Source organism: Mytilus edulis, chromosome 1 (assembly GCF_963676685.1).
Source record: "Mytilus edulis chromosome 1, xbMytEdul2.2, whole genome shotgun sequence".
Taxonomy (NCBI): Eukaryota; Metazoa; Mollusca; class Bivalvia; order Mytilida; family Mytilidae; genus Mytilus; species Mytilus edulis.
In genome coordinates this window covers 94,654,300-94,673,271 of record NC_092344.1, presented here as the reverse complement: position 1 = coordinate 94,673,271, position 18,972 = coordinate 94,654,300, and the positions used below count along the sequence as shown (strand labels likewise).

The window sequence follows — 18,972 nt, the reverse complement described above, 5'->3', positions numbered from 1 at the left end:
TGAATACCAAAATTAAAAGAGATAATTTTTAAAAAGACAAACAGCTATCGCCAAATCAATCATTTTCATAATTGTTTCAATTGGAATATATTTTAACTTTTATAAACAATAAATTCAAAATTTGATTTTAATACTATTCTATTTTTTATCCGTTGTATATGATTGTGCACATAATTTTGACATCATATCAATATTCTATATATTAAGTCTTATCTATCAATAATATACTGTACAGTGCAATATTACGTTAATTGAACACTTCAGATATAAAATATATAGTGTCATTCTTTACAGAATTATAAACGATTATATCGCATAAGCTAATTAAAAATAATTTCGTCTATCATAACCTATATAATTTGTAAATATTATTTCAAGCTTAAAGTCATATGAAACGAGTGACCGGTGAAAAATAATGTTTATCCAATTCTTGAACCAATGCACGTATATATCATAAACTTAGTCGTCAGTTCACGATTTTATAATTTTTTACGCAACCATATCGTATAATCGTCATTTTTTTTCTCTCTGTCTGTTATGAAGTGAAAATATAGCAGCTTCTTAAATATCGTGTTTAGAAGTCGAAGTTTACCGATTAACATCTTATAGTAAACAATCAACAAATAAATATTGATTATGTGGATATTGAGCACGTGTTTAACCTGTACAATCAGATAATAGTTTATTCTAAGGACAGATCCATGCGTATTGCGATCACCAGATTTTTACGAGTGGGTCACGCTGAGGTCACTTTGCAGACGGAAAATATGACGGCAATTGCTTCCTGAAAGAATGCAATTCAGTTACAGTAAACTTCTTCTAAATATGAACAAATAAAAGAATTGTCTTTGCTTATTCGAGGTTTCATATGACTTTAACCCCGCCCCATTATGTATGTGCCGATCTCAATACAAGAACCGGGAATACATTATTTGTCGTTAGCTGCTGTCTGTCATTGTTGTTTTTTGTTAATTAGGCCGTTGCCTTTCTAGCTTGATTTGTTTTTTGTTTTGTCATGCCGAGATCCTTTTATAGGTTACAATGTGGTATGGGTTTTGCTCATGATTGAAGGCCGCGATCTTTCGTGACTTACAACGAAGTCCTTTGATGTCTGGAGGATATACAGTTGTTTCTTTGCAATCAAACAATTATATTTCCTTATTCAAATTAGCCACATTATATCAATCGTTTTTTGGGGCTAATTTGTTAATTTGGTAATTTGGTATTGATGGGATATATTATGCTAAGATAATTAACTCACTGTCGAATTTATTTACAACTCATAGTCATTCATGTAGTTTAGCGTGTCTTGTTGTAGAGAAAATGTTAAAGCTGTATACTTATTAACCTCTTTTAAAAGATAGAAAACACATCTTTTTTTTAAAGTTATTTGCGCATGTCAAAAAAGGAACCAGCGCTTGATACATTACCAATATTTTGATATGCTGCAAATTGATTATGGATTTATCTTATTGATTTGATTGTATAATTCCAAACCCGTACCTCAACTTTTTAGTCTTTCAATTCAACATGTTATAAAGTTATTATCTTGACAAAGCATTAGGAAATTGGAAAAATGCTGAATAACTTGGTCCCAGACCACAATTGTCAACCCTTGATTTTCAACCCTTCATTTTCGTTGTCCACAAATATAGTCCCTTGTGTTGACAGTGGGTTGCTTGCCATTAATGTTTATACTCCTTCCAAATTTATTTCTCCATGTTTAATGCCTCAAATTGCAAGTCATGAGGGGGGATTACACTGTAAAAAAATTTGAGTCCAGTAGTGATTTGGTCCAGCCGAAAAAGGTTAAACATTAGCAATTCGGAAGCTGTCAAAAGATTTCAAGACGCCCTAAACATAAAATTGTCCATATTTTGAGTTAGAGTCGATGCATTTTTCTATAAGTTTGATATAGAACAACACTGTAAAAATTTCATTGAGAAAGCGCAGGTGGGATTTTTTAATTCTCATTTATGTTCTAAAAGAAATGCACTACGAAATAATTGTGGTCTCGGACCACTTGAGAGGGTCGTGTCTTTGTTACAACGTCACAAAGCTGCGATACAAATGAAAGCGCACCAGAATATTATGAACATAACTAAGGGATAATTTAACATTGCCTTTTCAAATGTACATAATTCGAAAATAGTTTTATCAGCCGTTGTTTACTAGCAGTTATCTTTTCAATAAAATACACAACTTTTAAAATTAAAAAAGGTGCAGTTTCAAACAAAAACAACAGAGAAATGCTGAACGTCACATGGTACACTCGTGACAGATAAGGAGAAGTGATTCGTAGTTGTTTTGTCAGCTTTGATGTGATTTAGTATTCTTTTATTTGTCGTTATGAATATAACTTTTACTGTTTAGTCTGTTTTTGGTGATATCCATTTGACGTGACTCGCTACTTATAAATGAAATCCAGTTCATAGTGATTAAGATTAAAACACAATGTTGACTACTGTTTCCATATTTATGACACTTTTACCTATTATGTCTGTTTGTTTTGTTCACACATCGTTGTTAATATAATGGAATTTAATGCGGCTGTCATGCAAGTGAGAAGTTTAGCTAGCTATAAAACTAGATTTAATCCACAATTTCTACATAAGAAAATGCCTGTACCAAGTCATGAATATGACAGCTGTTTTAAATTCGTTTGATGTGTTACAGCTTTTTGACTTTTCGTTTTGAATTTTCCTAGGAGTTCAGTATTTTTGTGATTTAACATTTACATGTAGCCTTTAAGCTTACAGTAAAACTAGAAATAAATCTAATGCGGATACCGTTCAGTAAAAAATGTCACCAATTTTTATACAGAAAAAAGCCCCAGATTGTGGTATCACAAAATGCAATTTGACATCTTCCTATTTAATCGATAGAAATATCACTCTTTATGCAAGAATGGTACAATCGGTACTCAAATTTAAAGCTGTCTTAAGTGTGTGCATATAAAAAGAAAATGGCCCGCTTGAAATAATAGTAAAACATTTCATTTTGTCCTGAACATTTCTTTTTAATGTACTTTGTCAACTTATCCATTTTAGCATGAAAAGAGGGACGAAAGATACCAAAGGGACAGTCAAACTCATAAATCTAAAACAAACTGACAACGCCATGGCTAAAAATAAAAAAGACAAACAGAAAAACAATAGTACACACACGACACAACATAGAAAACTAAAGAATACTAAAGAATAAACAACACGAACCCCACCATTAACATTCTCAACCGCAAGGATGGTATCGGATTGTTCTTTTTACAATGGCGGCAACTGTGAAAGAGTACGTTAACTTATCAAAATGCACGAACTATAGCCTGGTTACGATTGGAAAATCGACAATTGATATTAAGACGTTTGTGTGTCTAAAAAACAAACCCTCAGTTAAAGGTATTATTATTGTTTGATATTTACTTTTCTGTGTTTTTCTGGTTTTATTTTTATTGACTCTCTAAATGATTAAATAAAGTCTATATTTATTTAAACAAATAACAATTAGTACTGAAGCACAAATGAGTCTATGTTATATGTTTAACTGTACTCACTTCAGAAGAATCATATAATAAAAAGTCAAATTTCAACTTAAAAACGGAACTTAATATTCAAGGCCATTAATTTATAAGTTAAATACCTTTACACAAAATTCAATGGTTTCATGCTTGTATATCGATCTCTTTGTCCGATATAAGACATTATGTCAAGACATGACAAAGCAGCTTTACTATACGTATTATATCTAGGTGATTTTGTATCAGGATATTTGGCTTCATTGTCGAACTTCAAATAATTCTGTATTCACAATATTTACCGTGTCTAGTATTTTGTGTGAATTATGTTGCCAAACAAAATAATAAATTAACAACATCAAAACACAAAAACAAAAGCAATATTAATCTTATGCAACTTCTGAAAATTATATAGATTCTACAACCCGAATCAATGTTGTCACACACATGTGTATTTATACTCAATCTCTATAAATCTTCAATAACGACCGTACAGTTACAGAATAAATTATCGTCATAAAGTTTATACAATATTACTACGATCTTCATAAAATAATATCTGGAATATGTCAAAGAAGCAGCTTTCATGTTATGTAACTGTTGAAAGTGCTGAACATGTTCAAACAAAAAAATTATTTTCACTAATAAATAAATCTTAACCCGCCGCAATTGTGCGTCTGTCCCCTAGTAAGGAGCATATAGCCTTTGTTGTCTTGATTTTTAATTTTAGTTCATTTATATGTTTTGGAGTTTAGTATGACAGCCATTTTCACTGAACTAGTAAACATTTTCATTTTATTTGGAGCCAATTGATGCCCATCTCAAGATGCGAGATTTTAACGCTAATTTGAAGACCCATTGCTTTCCTTCGGCTGTCATCTGCTCTTTGGCCGGGTTGTTGTCTCTTTGACATAATCCTTATTTCAATTCTTAATTGTATAACCTAACGATTTCGAATTCTCTATCCATTTTCTTCCTTGTTTCAGTCGATATTTCTCTTGTATTTAAATATGAAAGCAGAAAAATATAATCAATATCAAACATGACTTTTTTCGGAGCATGTCATGTCACTTCATCACGCTCATTCAGCAAACGCACATTTCCGTCACTCTTTTTGCAGTGACTATTATACAGAAAGACCTTTTATTTTGCCAGCAACTTTAAAGCGAGGAGATGTAAGGTTTTAGCATTTTTGAACTTGTCAGACACGCTAATATTTAGAATTGTTTAATATGTTGTTTGAACTTCAAATTTTGACAAACGTTTTTCCGGGCAACTTTATATTTAAACATTAGCATGGCAGTGGTAGTTGAAGCGTTTGGACAAAATGTTCAAGCAAAACACTAACCAAGATGCAATCAAATAACACGAGACGTCCAATCAATTAAAGGGTCGAACGAAACTTTTAAGATTATGAGAAAACAATCATTAAACGTAGACCATTAAAAGATAACTGATCTTACGAAGTGCCAAACATTTTAATAGTACCTGTTATCATTTCATAAGGTTACACCAACAGGTAATTATTCATGTCGTTTGAGTATGATTGGTTGTCGTTTACATCACAAAAGAAGCGATGCACGTTGCCAGCTGTACAGAAATATCATAATGTGTGTATGTGCCTGTCCCAAGTCAGGAGCCTGTAAATCAGTGGTTGTCGTTTGTTTATGTGTTACATATTAGTTTTTCGTTAATTTTTGTACATAAATAAGGTCGTTAGTTTTCTCGTTTGAGTTATTTTACATTGTCATTGCGGGGTCTTTTATAGCTGACTATGTCGTATGGCCTTTGCTCATTGTTGAAGGCCGTACGGTGACCTAAAGTTGTAAATGTCTGTGTTATTTTGGTCTATTGTGGAGAGTTGTCTCATTGTCAATCATACCACATCTTTCTTTTTTTTTAAAACGTACTACTAATATCATTAGATTGTTACCGTATCACTTAATATAACAATAAAATTACTTCCTTCGTCTAAACAGATGCTCCATCACTTGTTTGTACTCAAACTGTGAATTTGAATGTGAAGAACCGAAATGAAAGAAAATGTTTCCGGCAGTGCTTCGTCAAAGTCGACCCTTAAGTAAGATGGTCTTTGTTAATTTTTAGGACCAGTTTTAGACACAAATGATGTGTTGTCATTTGACCGTTACTCTAAAATATAAAGTGTCGCAAGGGAATTTTTGTTTGGTATAAAATTTAATTGAATCTCATGAGGTTAATAGCATATTTTATTCAAAAAAATATTACAATCGTTGTTAAAATATCAATTGTTCAAAAAATTTTCCGTTTCATTTTTGACGTCATCTTCAGTTTTAACAGTTATTGGAATATCGCTTCCATCATTTTTACATTGACTTGATTTTGGTCCATAACAGTTGAAGATATCATACTTTTTGAAAGTTTTCTTTTTGTAAACAAATATTCTGTCAAATATGAGATAGAAAGAAGTGAAAATGTACACGACAACATCGAAAATGTTTTGTAGGGAAATATCTGGCCTAGCGTATCATTATACCCAGGATACTTAATAATAGACGGAAATGACAACACGGGTTCACCTCCCAATACACGTAGTGTGGTTCCTACAACAAGTCCACTGATTGCTCCATATGTATTCGCGAATGGTACCCACAATGCACAAGTTAAAAAAGGAAACTGAACAACATACATGGCATCAGCGCACAATATATACAATCCATAAATACTGTTGGCAGATATAGCAATGACAGCACCAAGAGTTCCTACACCTACGTATACTATAATAAAACGAAGTACCCATGTAAGTTCTCTGTCAGATGCCTGAAAATAAAATACTTTCTTGAGCCATTCATTTGAAATACTTACAGCGATTTTGACGTTAAGACATGGTAAAGACATTTGGTTTTGTTAGCGACTATATGTACAATGACATCTAGATTTGTTTTATTATTTGTTTTGTTTTGCTGTTGCATTTACATTTACATTCTCATGATAGAACATGCTAAGGACTTGAGCATGTTCCTAAAAGATAAAAAACGGAGCGAGGAAGAAGCTTATTAGTAAACTATTTTAGGAAAAATGTTATATACAAAAAATACCGAACTCTGTCGAAAATATAGAAAATGGTGGATTAAGCTTGAAATGAAGTTGGCTAAACCTCTCACTTGTATAACGGTCGCATAAAATTTCATTATATTGACAACGATGTGTGAACAAAACAAACAGACATGATAGGTAAAAATGTCAAAAAGGGGTACAACAGTCAACATTGTATTATAATCTTAATCACTACAAATTCAAAACAAACAAATATGTTCACAAAGAAAAACAAAACGATATTTAGACAAAGCACAATGACAAAAACGACAGACAAGGATCCAAAAATTTACCATAGCACGATAATAAAATTAACGGTACCAATTTTCTTGCACCAGATACATGTCTCTTCAGTGATGCTCGTGGCCAAAATATTTGAAATCCAAAGCTTATATAAAAGATGAAGAGCTATAATCCAAAAGGTCCAAAAAGTATAGCCAAATCTGTGGAAGGAATCAGAGCTTTGTATGAGGGAGATACATTCCTTAATTTATAAATGAAGGGATGTATAAGTACCGAGACAATTCAAATGGAATACAGTAAAAGTAATAATTTACAAAAACAAATAAAAGAATAATTTACATACAAATAAGAGAATAATGTACAGACAAATAAAAGAAAAGTTTACAGACAAATAAAAGAATAATATTACACGTTATTAAGATGATAAACAACGTAAATACTTAGAATCTGTATATCAAGACCAACATCTGTTATTTGTGAAGTTGATACGAACTACTTATCAACAAGGTCTGGGTATCTTCAAATGAACGTTTTTTGAAAGTATAATGGAATATACTTATTCCGGGACATCCTTAGCAGGTCGGCATAAAATGGGATCCAAAGTAAATAACTTACTTGTCTAATGCAAATACAGACAAGTGTATTCCATAAATATGTTCCAGGAATGTACTCAAAGGGTTAACACAAGTATATCATTTACCACAGCTATGTACAGGAACAGAGTTAAACAATTGGTTATAGACCTAACGACATTCATGATGTGGAAGATAATATTAAGGCAAATGATTATTTATCTGTAAATGAAAAATCAGAAACATGGCCATAAATCTAATATTATTGTTCCTGATGCAGATTTTGGGTAGGGATTTCCCATAGAACATCCTCATGGAGTTGTGTTTGTTTTTCGTACCGATCTATTGTATTAAATAATTTGCAACTGTTTGTATTGTATTTCTGTCACTAGTGTTTTAGCGATATTTTTAACATTATCATAAAGCCATTAAACCAAGTTCAACCCACTATGTTTTCTTAAAATATCCTGTACCAAGTCAGGAATATGGCAGTTATTATCATATACTTTGTTTCTTTGTGTGTTGGTGTTTGTTGTTTGCACTTCGGTGTTCTTGTTGTTCCTTTATTTTCCTCTTATGGTTTATGTGTTTCCCTCGGTTTTGGTTTGTAACCCGGATTTGTTTTTTCTTTATCGACTTATGGCCTTTGAACACCGGTATACTACTGTTGCCTTAATTTCATTTGGACGCCGGTGGATAGTGGTCTCTTTGAAAATCATACCAAGCCTCTTTTTATATACTAGCTACATGATAATTACCTGAGGTCTAAAGCAGTTTTGGTAAATATTTCTACTGAATACAGAGCCTGTTGCCAGGACAATGGAATCTGCAGACGACATAACTGCAGCACTGTTTGCTCCGAATCCTATGACCGAGACTGTTAATGGACATAAATATTCCATAACCATTGGTAATATAAACGCCCAATCTTCGTAAGTAATGTGGAATTTTGTGGATACGCAGTCATGTTCCAATCTGCAAAAAGATCCACAAAAAATAATTATACTGGTTCTTTCGTTCGATTCGAGTCACAGTTACTTACGAAAGAAGAATTAGAACAGCTATCATTAGATTCACAACGATTTTATACTTATTGACAATTGACAAAATAACGCGCATTTCATCTATACGTACGACTGACATCTTGTCTTTTATGTTCAACAATGGTATAAATGATGACACAGACTTGTAATGAAATTAAGAACAGTTTCTGAGGACTAAGAATAGGCACATAGGAAACAACGGATACAGAAAAAAATGAAAGTAAAAGCTATACAGAAAACTGAAGCGAAATCACAATCATCCTTTTCCAAAAGGTTACACAAAATTTCCTCACTAGTTGTGGCGTTGTTTTACATGTGTCGACAAGCACAAATTCATTAACAAATTGCATTCGGTGTAAAAAAAAAAACCAAGAATTTTTTTTCGGGTTGTTGCCATTATCAATGACATGGCTGTGTCATATAAAGATATGCCCAACATTTTGGCTTCAGTTATAACCTCATCAGGTTTTTTACTTATCTACTATATTACAAAATTATTAGAATTATCTTATTGATACCAGTGGCAGCACCAATAACACCAATAGCAGCAGGTGGTAGCGCCATCAACGCTGAAATAAAAGCTCCCAATAACGCAGAATTCCGAGCAACGGTTACAGATTTACATGCTAAAATTCGTTGGTAAAACGCCTGAAATATAAAATATAACAGCTACTTTATTTCAATTTCATATGTTCTGAATATAATTTTTTTTGCACTTACAATTGTCGGCAAAATTATATATTAGCTTACTATAAAACCGTAGCTATAAAACCAGGTATCACCCATCATTTTCTTAGGAAACTGCTTGTACCAAGTAAGTACTATGGCAGTGGTTTTTCACTTGTTCCGTTAATTCATTTTGTCAGATTTTATGAACTTTCTTTTTTATAATTCCCCTTTTGAGTTTGGTATTTTTGTTTTTGACAGTATTTGATAGATTCTTTCCCTTTACAGTTTGCAATTTTTTCATATAACCCTCATTTGTGCGACTCAAAGACAAAAGTAGCTTTTTCGATACATATCAAAAAGGTCCGTTTTAAAATTCTAGAGAGTTGTGAAACGGTTGTCCTGCGACCAGGGGCCTGTTTATCGAAGCTCTCTTAGGATTAGGACGTGTCCTAAGACCAACTTAGGACATATCTTAGTCCTAAATGGGTTTATCAAACATGTTGCAACTTAGGAAAATCCTAGGAATTGTCCTAACTTTAGGATACCAATTTAGGTGTCTTAAGATGGTCTTAGGATGGTCCTAACTGTAGGATATAATTAGGATGGTTATTTTATAAACAAATACGGCCGGTTTTGGTTTCATTTAATTCTTAAGGCGGGGGAAAACGGGGGGGGGGGGATTAAAAATATTGCAAAATTATATATGATTTTTTTTGTAATCTCTGTCCTTCCTTTTTATTTTTCACTGACTTTTTTAACATGACTTGTCATCCCCCGTTTTTTGCAAATTTGCTCATCCTGGTTTTTTTTATTCCAAACTCCTGTCCTGCTTTTCTGAAATAGCATCTTAGCACCACCACCCCCCCCCCCTCCTAAAAAAACCAAATGGTATATCTCCTTACATGATGCTGATGCATATTACATCCAAATCCCCCTTTTCAGAACCTTTGGTTGCAACATTTGACAATATACCAAAAAAGCTTAGTTTTACTCTATTTCCACGTCGAACAGGAGAGTCTGTTGTTTTGCATCCGTAAAATTCGAATTTCGGCTCCTGCTCAAATACACACGTAATAAAATAGTTGAAGTTATTGATGTATTTATATGAAAAGTGCACGAGATTTGCCTTTGGACTTTTTAAGTATTAAAAACCGTGACACTTCGAATTCAGCTCACTCAATGCATATAGTGATTTTACCAATTACATATTTTATTTTAACTTTTTACAATTAGTTTGTTTAATTCTTATATAAAACGTAATTATATTATTTGTCTTATGTTTTGTTTCATAAAGTTTAAATACATACAATTATAATATATAAATTATTTATAACCTTTAATTTTAAACTAATAATTATTTTATAATTATTAATCTTTTTTTTACTTATAGTAATTGGTTAAATTTGATACATTGAATTTTTAATTTGCTATTTGTTTTACGCCAATACTTAGGACAGCAGTTAGGACGTCCTAGCTAAGATAATCCTAAGATAGCTTCGATGTGCATGCTGAGACGTGTCGTAAGTCTGTCCTAACTTTATCCTAACTTCTGTCCTAAGAAATTCTTAGGACCGATCTTAGGACAGTTTCGATAAACAGGCCCCAGATGAATAAAAGTAACAGCATTGTTACTCTGAGCGATGTGTTCGTCTAATGATATTACGCCATGAATTAATATACCATATCCTTTCTTTTCCGCTCTAAATTATATATAATTATATATATTTATATATAAATATACTAAATAAATAAATGATTTGGAAAATACGTTGAAGGTAGAAAAAGTCATGAGAATTCCGAATGCAATAAGGTTCTATCCGGGCACTCTGGTTCTAAAGCTTGGTTCCATCTGGGTTGTTTGTTCTGAAACTTGGTTCTATCCGGGTTCTTTGGTTCAAAACCATGGTAACTGGTTCAACATCCAGGTTGTTTGGTTATATCAACCCGACTTCTTGGTTCCATCTAGGTTCTATTCTAGATTATTCTAATGTTCCCGTTGAACTTGGAGAAGATAACCACAAGTATCCGAATAAAAAGATAAAGTAGGTCAAAGACGCTTAAATTGTTTTATAACATTAAACATTTCAGGATAGACTGTAAAAGAAGCTGTAAGGTATTTATCTTCTCATTCTAATAATTTTGATTAGGAAACTAGATAGAAATAAAGCATCGTATAGATTTTAAAAATAGAATGAAATTCAAAACAGTGTGGCTGTGGCCATTGATTGACACATTAAATTCATCCATTGACTGGGACAATTTAGGTAAACGTTTGTATGTAACAACCACTGCTCACTATGTACTTTTTAACTTGACACTTAAACTATGGGGTCACCAAAGGTTCTCAACACCTTAATAAAGTAATTCGAAAAATTAATCAGAAATAACACGATGTTTTGATTTATATCAATTATATAAATCAAAACATAAAGGTTATTCCTGATTAATTTTTCGAATTATTTTATAATTAAAGGCGTTAAGAAACCTTTGGTGACCCCACAGTTTAAATGTCTATCGTTGGTACGTCGTGAACAGTGGTCGTTAGAGACAAACGTTCACGTAAATTGTCCCAGTCAATGGATGAATTTAATGTGTCAATCAATGGCCACAGCCACACTGTTTTGAATTTCATTCTAAAACGAAATATACATTATATAGAACATCCTTTTTTTAATTCAGTCGTTCTGTTTTATTTTATTTTCCTTTACCAGTCTATGGAAGAAGCGTATCGATAAAAACTTTTCTTATATCACAAAGCGATATTGTCTAATTTCAATTGTAAATATGCAGACATTCCATGCGGAAAATGTTGTTTTCGGTAACGAAAAATTAAGAAAATACTAACTTTAAAACGTATTGTTCAAATATAAACAACAATTGAGTCTAAATATACATTGAGAAGTTAGTTAGAAGCTAAAGTTTATGTCCGTGTTAAATTTGAAGTGCTGTGCGTTACTTTTAAAATATCATAGCAGTGTTTTTCTTATATCAATATTAGTACCGATTAGTATTAATATTAGACTGTTGTACCCATATTTTGACAATTTTACCTATTATGTCTGTTTTGTTCACGCATCGTTGTAAATATGACAGAATTTGATGAGGCCGTCATACACGTGAGAGTTTAAGCGCTATAAAACCAGGTTCAATCCACCATTTTCAAAACTTGAAAATGCCAGTACTGAGTCAGAAATATGACAGTTGTTATTTATTCGTTTGGTGTGTTTTATCATTTGATTTTACCATTTAATAAGGGACTTTCTGTTTTGAATTTTCCTCGGAGTTCAGTATTTTTTGTGATTTTACTTCTTAATAGTATTGTATGTAAATAAGCAGTTTTAAGACCATTGCTTATATTCAAATTGTTTTTGGTAACATCTTACAAATTTCTCAATTGGTTTAAGAAGTAAAACTAATCAAATAAGGGTTTAATAAATAATGCCGTAATCAAATAGCTAAGTATCAAAATGATTGTTCACATATGTAACATTTAGCAAATTTCATAATAAACGCACCGAAATAATATATATCCAATATAATCGCAAAGCAGGCATAGAAGACTTTCATTGGATAACAATGAAACTAACTTGTGACAAAGATGAATCATACTATCCTCGTTCAGATTGATTCGACAAAATCTGACCTGTACTTTTGAATCTCCTTTTTTTTTTACAAAATAGACCGTTGGTTTTCCTGTTTGAATGGTTTAACACTAGCAATGTTCTTGTTCCTATATAGCGTGGTGTTCGCTGTGAGCCAAGGCTCCGTGTTTAAGGACCTACTTCGATCTATAATGGTTTACTTTAAACAAATTATAACTTTGATGGAAAGTTGTCTCATTCGAACTCATGCACCATCTTCTTATATCTATAAATCTTTAAAATTTCCCCTTATAGATAACTGCTTTCCAGTCCTCCAACTGAACGATCTAAATGTATGAATATAGAAAAGATATATACACAATTCTAACGTCAAAAGACAATTAGATCTTATTTATTTGTGTTCTAAACATTTTTTTTAGTACTCATTGAAGAAATGAATTTATAACAAGCGATACGGATTGTTATTTTGCACTAAGAAATGTTCGCGTATTTATACGATCGGTTACTAGCCAAAAACAAAAGTCAAATCTCTGTTGCAACAATACATCGAAATACCCTCACGGTCATCGCGATGAAAAAGAGCGTCCACGCGACGAGCTGATTATGTTCATAGAGATATCGATTTACCAACGGGAAAAGTCTTTGATATCCCAAAAGAACTGTTTTCCTTCTCAATATCTTTTTCTATGTTAATAATAAATACATTTTCTGTTTGACAAGATTTTTGATTTTCGTTGTATCTGAAGTTGTCCAATTTATAGTCTGGGGCTACCCAGTTGGTATCTTCAAAGTTCGGGACATCAGCATTTGTACATTTTAATTTGTTTGGATTATTGATTTTACCATTTGACTATTTATTGTAATTTGGAGCTGTATTGGATTGGATTGTTTGAATGAATGTTTCTTTTAAGTAATGATATTTTTTGTCCATTTCGATATTACCAAGGTGGATAGGCTATAGTAGTGTGACCAGTATAGTATAATCTAATAGGTAGGTAGACGTATTTGCAACCGCATTTAAATTCCGCCATTGCATCATAACTTCAAATAGAATTATAAAAAATAAGATGTGGTATGATTGCCAATGTGACAACTGTCCACAAGAGACCAAAATAACACAGACATTAACAACTATAGGTCACCGTACGGCCTTCAACAATGAGCAAAGCCCATACCGCATAGTCAGCTATAAAAGGCCCGATAAGACAATGTAAAAAAATTCAAACGAAAAAACTAACGGCCTTATTTATATAAAAAAATGAACGAAAAACAAATATGTAACACATAAACAAACGACAACAACTGAATTACAGACTTCTGTGGCAAGGATAAACATGTTAGTTAGTCGGTTAAACCATGTGATTGAAAACAATAGACTGAACAGATTATTAACACTTTCAACTATCAATAGGGTCAAGAAACATTTTTGAAATGATAAGTTCATGCAAGCGTTAATTTTGTTACCAGTTACGAAATTTTAGTGATATTGATCCTAAAACATTAAACCGGTCATGATCTAAGTTTATGAATTAAATTTGTAGTTTTCTTGACATGCATTGTGACGTGTCATCGTATTCATTTTGTATTAGAAAACTAAAGCAGTTATATTAGAAAAGTATCGCATTCATAAATTTTTGATATTAAAAAGTCATCGCTATGATATAAGACAAATATCGCATTGATATTTTAAAATATAGCAGTATCGTTGACTTATAGGTGATTTAGTCGTAGCAAACAATTGAATTCATCTCAATTGCATTCCACTGAATTTGCTACATGATACTGATAGAATGTGTACATCTACAAATGATAAATCGTTCATTTATGTTTCATTTATTCAATAATTCAATTTTCTCGTTTAAATACACCTTGCTTGTTATTACATAAAATAACTCATGAAAATTATACACCAGACGTATGTCGTGTTAAATGTCACCCTGTTTTAAGAAAAAAGTCATTACTTTATACCGAGAAATATGCCTTTCTTCGTACAAATGCTAACATTCGTCTGAAATTTCCCATAATGCAACTCGTTGATATAAGACAATATCGCTCGTTGATATAAGAAAAGCTTTTATCGAATCGCTTCTTCCATAGACTGTTTACTCATTCCTTATTTCCGTTAATATTTCTGGAAGTTTTAAAACAACACAATTAGGACCTGTCGTTCAGTTGGCCAACGATATATGAATCTAACCACTTGACCAGTTGACGACTTGCATATATATTTGATTGGACATTTATTTTCAAGTTCGACTGAATTTTATTAAATAGGCTTTGTAATAATATCAGATTTGATAGAAATATGTGTGAAGTATATGTAACAAATCGTTTTGTTTAAAACGAAATGTTAAAAGACATATAAAAAGAAAGTGATGATCAATTTAAGTTTGTTAGCTTTATTTCATTGAAAAAAATAAGTTATAAAATATTTCAAAAATGTATATATACAATAAATTTGTCAAATTTGATACTCATTGTGAAGGGCATGCATATAATCATTAGGCCCAAAATAATCAAATAAAAATTCAGATTGAATATTTTTATAATAAAATTGTGTGTGTGTTAATGACAGTGCTAGTGGGATGAGTATCACCAGCACGATAGTCAGAACTTCTGTGTTGATGCCATGTAAAGGGACATAAAGTGTTACCCTAGTCCGTCCGTTCTCTTAACTTTAGTTGCCTCAACCAAATACTACAAAACTTATACACAAAATAAAAAAAAGAAGATGTGACATGAGTGCCAATGAGAACTCTCCACAAAAGACTAGATGACACAGAAATTAACAGCTATAGGTCACCCTACGGCCTTCAACAATGAGCAAAGACTTAAGTCCATACCGCATAGTCAGCTATAAAAGGCACCGAAATGACAATGTAAATCAATTCAAACGAGAAAAGAAACGGACAAGTTTATGTACAAAAAATGAACAAAAACAAATATGTAACACATAAACAAACGACAATTCATGAATTACAGTCTCCTGACTTGGGACAGTCACATACAAACAGAATGAGGCGGATTAAACATGCTAGCGGGATCCCCACCCTCCACCTAATGTGGCATGAGTGCCAAAGTAGAATTCTCCACAAGAGACCAGATGCCACAGAAATTAACAACTATATGTCATCATACGGCCTTCAACAATGAGCAAATAGATATAGGAAGATGTGGTATGAGTGCCAATGAGACAACTCTCCATCCAAATAAAAATTTATAAAAGTAAAGCATTATACATGTAGGTCAATGTACGGCCTCCAACACGGAGCCTTGGCTCACACCGAACCACAAGCTATAAAGGGACCCATATAAAGGGCCCCAAAATTACTAGTGTAAAACCATTCAAACGGGAAAACCAACGGTCTAATTTATATAAAAAACGAGAAACACATTAAATTACATAAACAAACGACAACTAATGTACATCAGATTCCTGACTTAGGACAGGTGCAAGCTTTTTCAGCGGGATGAAACAATATTATAACATCACAACATAGAAAAACACACGATAAAACGAAGTTCAAACGAGAAAAGAAACGGACAAATGTATAGGCCCCTGACTTGCGACAGGCACATGCATACTGAATAAGGCGGGGTTGAACATGTTAGCGGGGTCTCCACCATCTCCCTAACCTGGGACAATGCTTATTTCCACATAAAAAAAAATTGAAATTTGGTAGCGTCACTTTTACCGTTCATGAGTTATCATGTTCCTTTAAAAATATAGAAAATACTGAATTTTTCGTTTTCGTTCTTTTTAATAAGTTTGACTCAATCAAATGTTATAAACCTTATACGTAATGCTTATTACCCCATAACACAGATATATCAAGTTCGATATTGGGTGGTGTTACTGTTCATGAGTGATTAGATATAAGAAGTTGGTACGAGTACTAATGATACAAATATCAACACGTAGCCTTAAGATAGGAAAAATGCTAAATCTGTTGTTTCTGTTCTTTAACTTTAGTTTGCCTCAACCAAATGTTTTGAAACTTATACACAATGCTTATGGTCACAAAACAGTCAAAATTACGTGAATCCTGCATCTATATGTGGAAGTTTACTTGTGGTTTTTTTTCACAAGCAGGGGCATCTGTGGCCCATAGACATATTGTACATTTATTTCAGTAAACAGTTTATTTACTTCCTTTGGGTTCTACTTCTATTAGAGTTAACTTGCATATTTTTTTTAAGGATTGCGGTGCAGTTTGATAACAGACAGTGACCAGCATAAAAAAGTGTTTCACTAGATTGAGCTCTATGTCTAAGTGTACTTTAAAGGTTCTTCGCACTGAGTTCAGTTTATTGATATGAGTATACCTTCTGTGTGATTTTTCAAGATGCTTAAACAGACTATCCATATCTACATGTCCATGAAATGAAATCAAAGGTAAAATGATTGAAACATTTTGAATTATCTATCACAACTGGCAGCACATGGTGCTACTGAATCAGTAATTGTTCTCTCTAATTTTTCACGGCAATTAAAAGATTTAGTTTTCATTTGATCAAAACATTCTTCAATTCAAAAATTGAGAATGGAAATGTGAAATGTGTTAAAGATACAGTAACATGACAAAGGAGCAAAAAGCAGTCGAAGGTCACCAATGGGTTTTTAACAAAGTGAGAAAATCCCTCGTCCGGCGGCGGACTTCAGATTGCCCCTAAACAAAATGTGTACTAGTTCAAACTCCTATACATCAAACCGAACTTATAATTAAAAACATACAAGACTAACAAAAACCAGAGACTCCTGACTTTGTCAGGGTAATCATACCAAGAGGCACACCCAATATGCATAGGTCAAGAGTCAAAAAGTCACAGACTGGTCAAAAGTTCCATGACAAAAAAAAACACAAAGCAGATTTTGAAGAAAGGGTCATCGTGGTACACAAAACTAACAAATATATCTATATATCTATTATAGATATAAGAAAATGTGGGATGAGTGCAATCAGACAATTCTCCATATAATTCAAACAAAATATACAAGTTGTACAATGGGAGCAAAGGTCAAGCTCATATGAAGTTTCTCGTGCCACAGGACTCACCATCTTATGATAATACATCTGCAAGCTACATATTCAGAAGCAAGGTCAATTTAGAATTATACTTTTAGATCAGGGTAATATACAAAGGAACCCACTGTATTATGATGACACACCCAAAGTGCATAAGTCATGAGTCAAAAAGTCAAAGTCTGGTCAGTAGTTCCATGTCAAAAATATACAAATCAGTCCTGCACGAAAGTTCATCACGGTACACGTAACAATGTCTTATGTCATGATGCACTACACATGCCAAATACAGAAAACATGGGCCAGGGACAGAAACAGAAGACATATAACTAAACTCAATGGAACAGTACTTGTATTGTAGGTCACTATATACAAGTGTCTTCAACATAGAACATAAACTCTCGCAACACTTCAAAGTTAAAACCGTCTTTCACAAAAGTTTGAGCAGGATTCTTTGCAACGACTATCTTAAATACCACTGTTAATTGAAAATCGGGTCGTGCAGTTATGTTAATAAATTAAAACGGTAAGATAAGACATTAAAACACTTAAAACTAGGGTTTACCATTAATTTCTAACCTTACCATGTGATAGCACTATGGTAAACTGATAGAAACACATGATGCAGTCATGAAATTAAATATTTGCAATAGTACGACCAGACCAATACAAGACAGAGTTGGAAACAAATGAAAGTAATTATACATACGAATTTTTGATAACAATGCACACATAAGGAACCGTAGTTTTCATTCAATTTATTCATTTAAAATGTACTCTCGCGTTAAACAATGAAAATCCACACTGTATATTTATATAAACGATCAATCTTGTAAATTATATATTATATATAAATATACTAAATAAATAAATGATTTGGATAATACGTTGAAGGTATAAAAAGTCAAGAGAATTCTGAATGCAATTAGGTTCTATCCGGGCACTCTGGTTCCATCTGGGTTTTTTGGTTTTGAACCTTGGTTCTTTGGTTCGAAACCATGGTAACTGGTTCAACATCCGGGTTATTTGGTTATAGCAACCCAAGTTCTTGGTTCCATCTGGGTTCTATTCTAGATCATTCTAATGTTCCCGTTGAACTTGGGGAAGATAACCGCAAGTATCCGAATAAAAAGATAAAGTAGGTCAAAGACGCTAAAATTGTTTTATAACATTAAACATTTCAGCATCGGCGGTAAAGGAAGATGTAAGGTATTCATCTTCTCTTTTAATTAT

The 18,972-nt window shown here is 32.6% G+C and overlaps 1 long non-coding RNA gene across 1 annotated transcript; it reads right to left on the bottom strand.

Annotated features, from left to right (window-relative positions):
* Positions 1–5,799: 5,799 nt before the first annotated feature.
* LOC139520183 (uncharacterized) lies at positions 5,800–9,500 on the bottom strand. The gene is made up of 3 exons (XR_011663833.1): positions 8,963–9,500; positions 8,160–8,376; positions 5,800–6,310 (listed from the first exon to the last, which is right to left on the bottom strand). It is a non-coding gene; the product is annotated as an uncharacterized lncRNA (long non-coding RNA).
* Between the last annotated feature and the right edge of the window lie 9,472 nt (positions 9,501–18,972).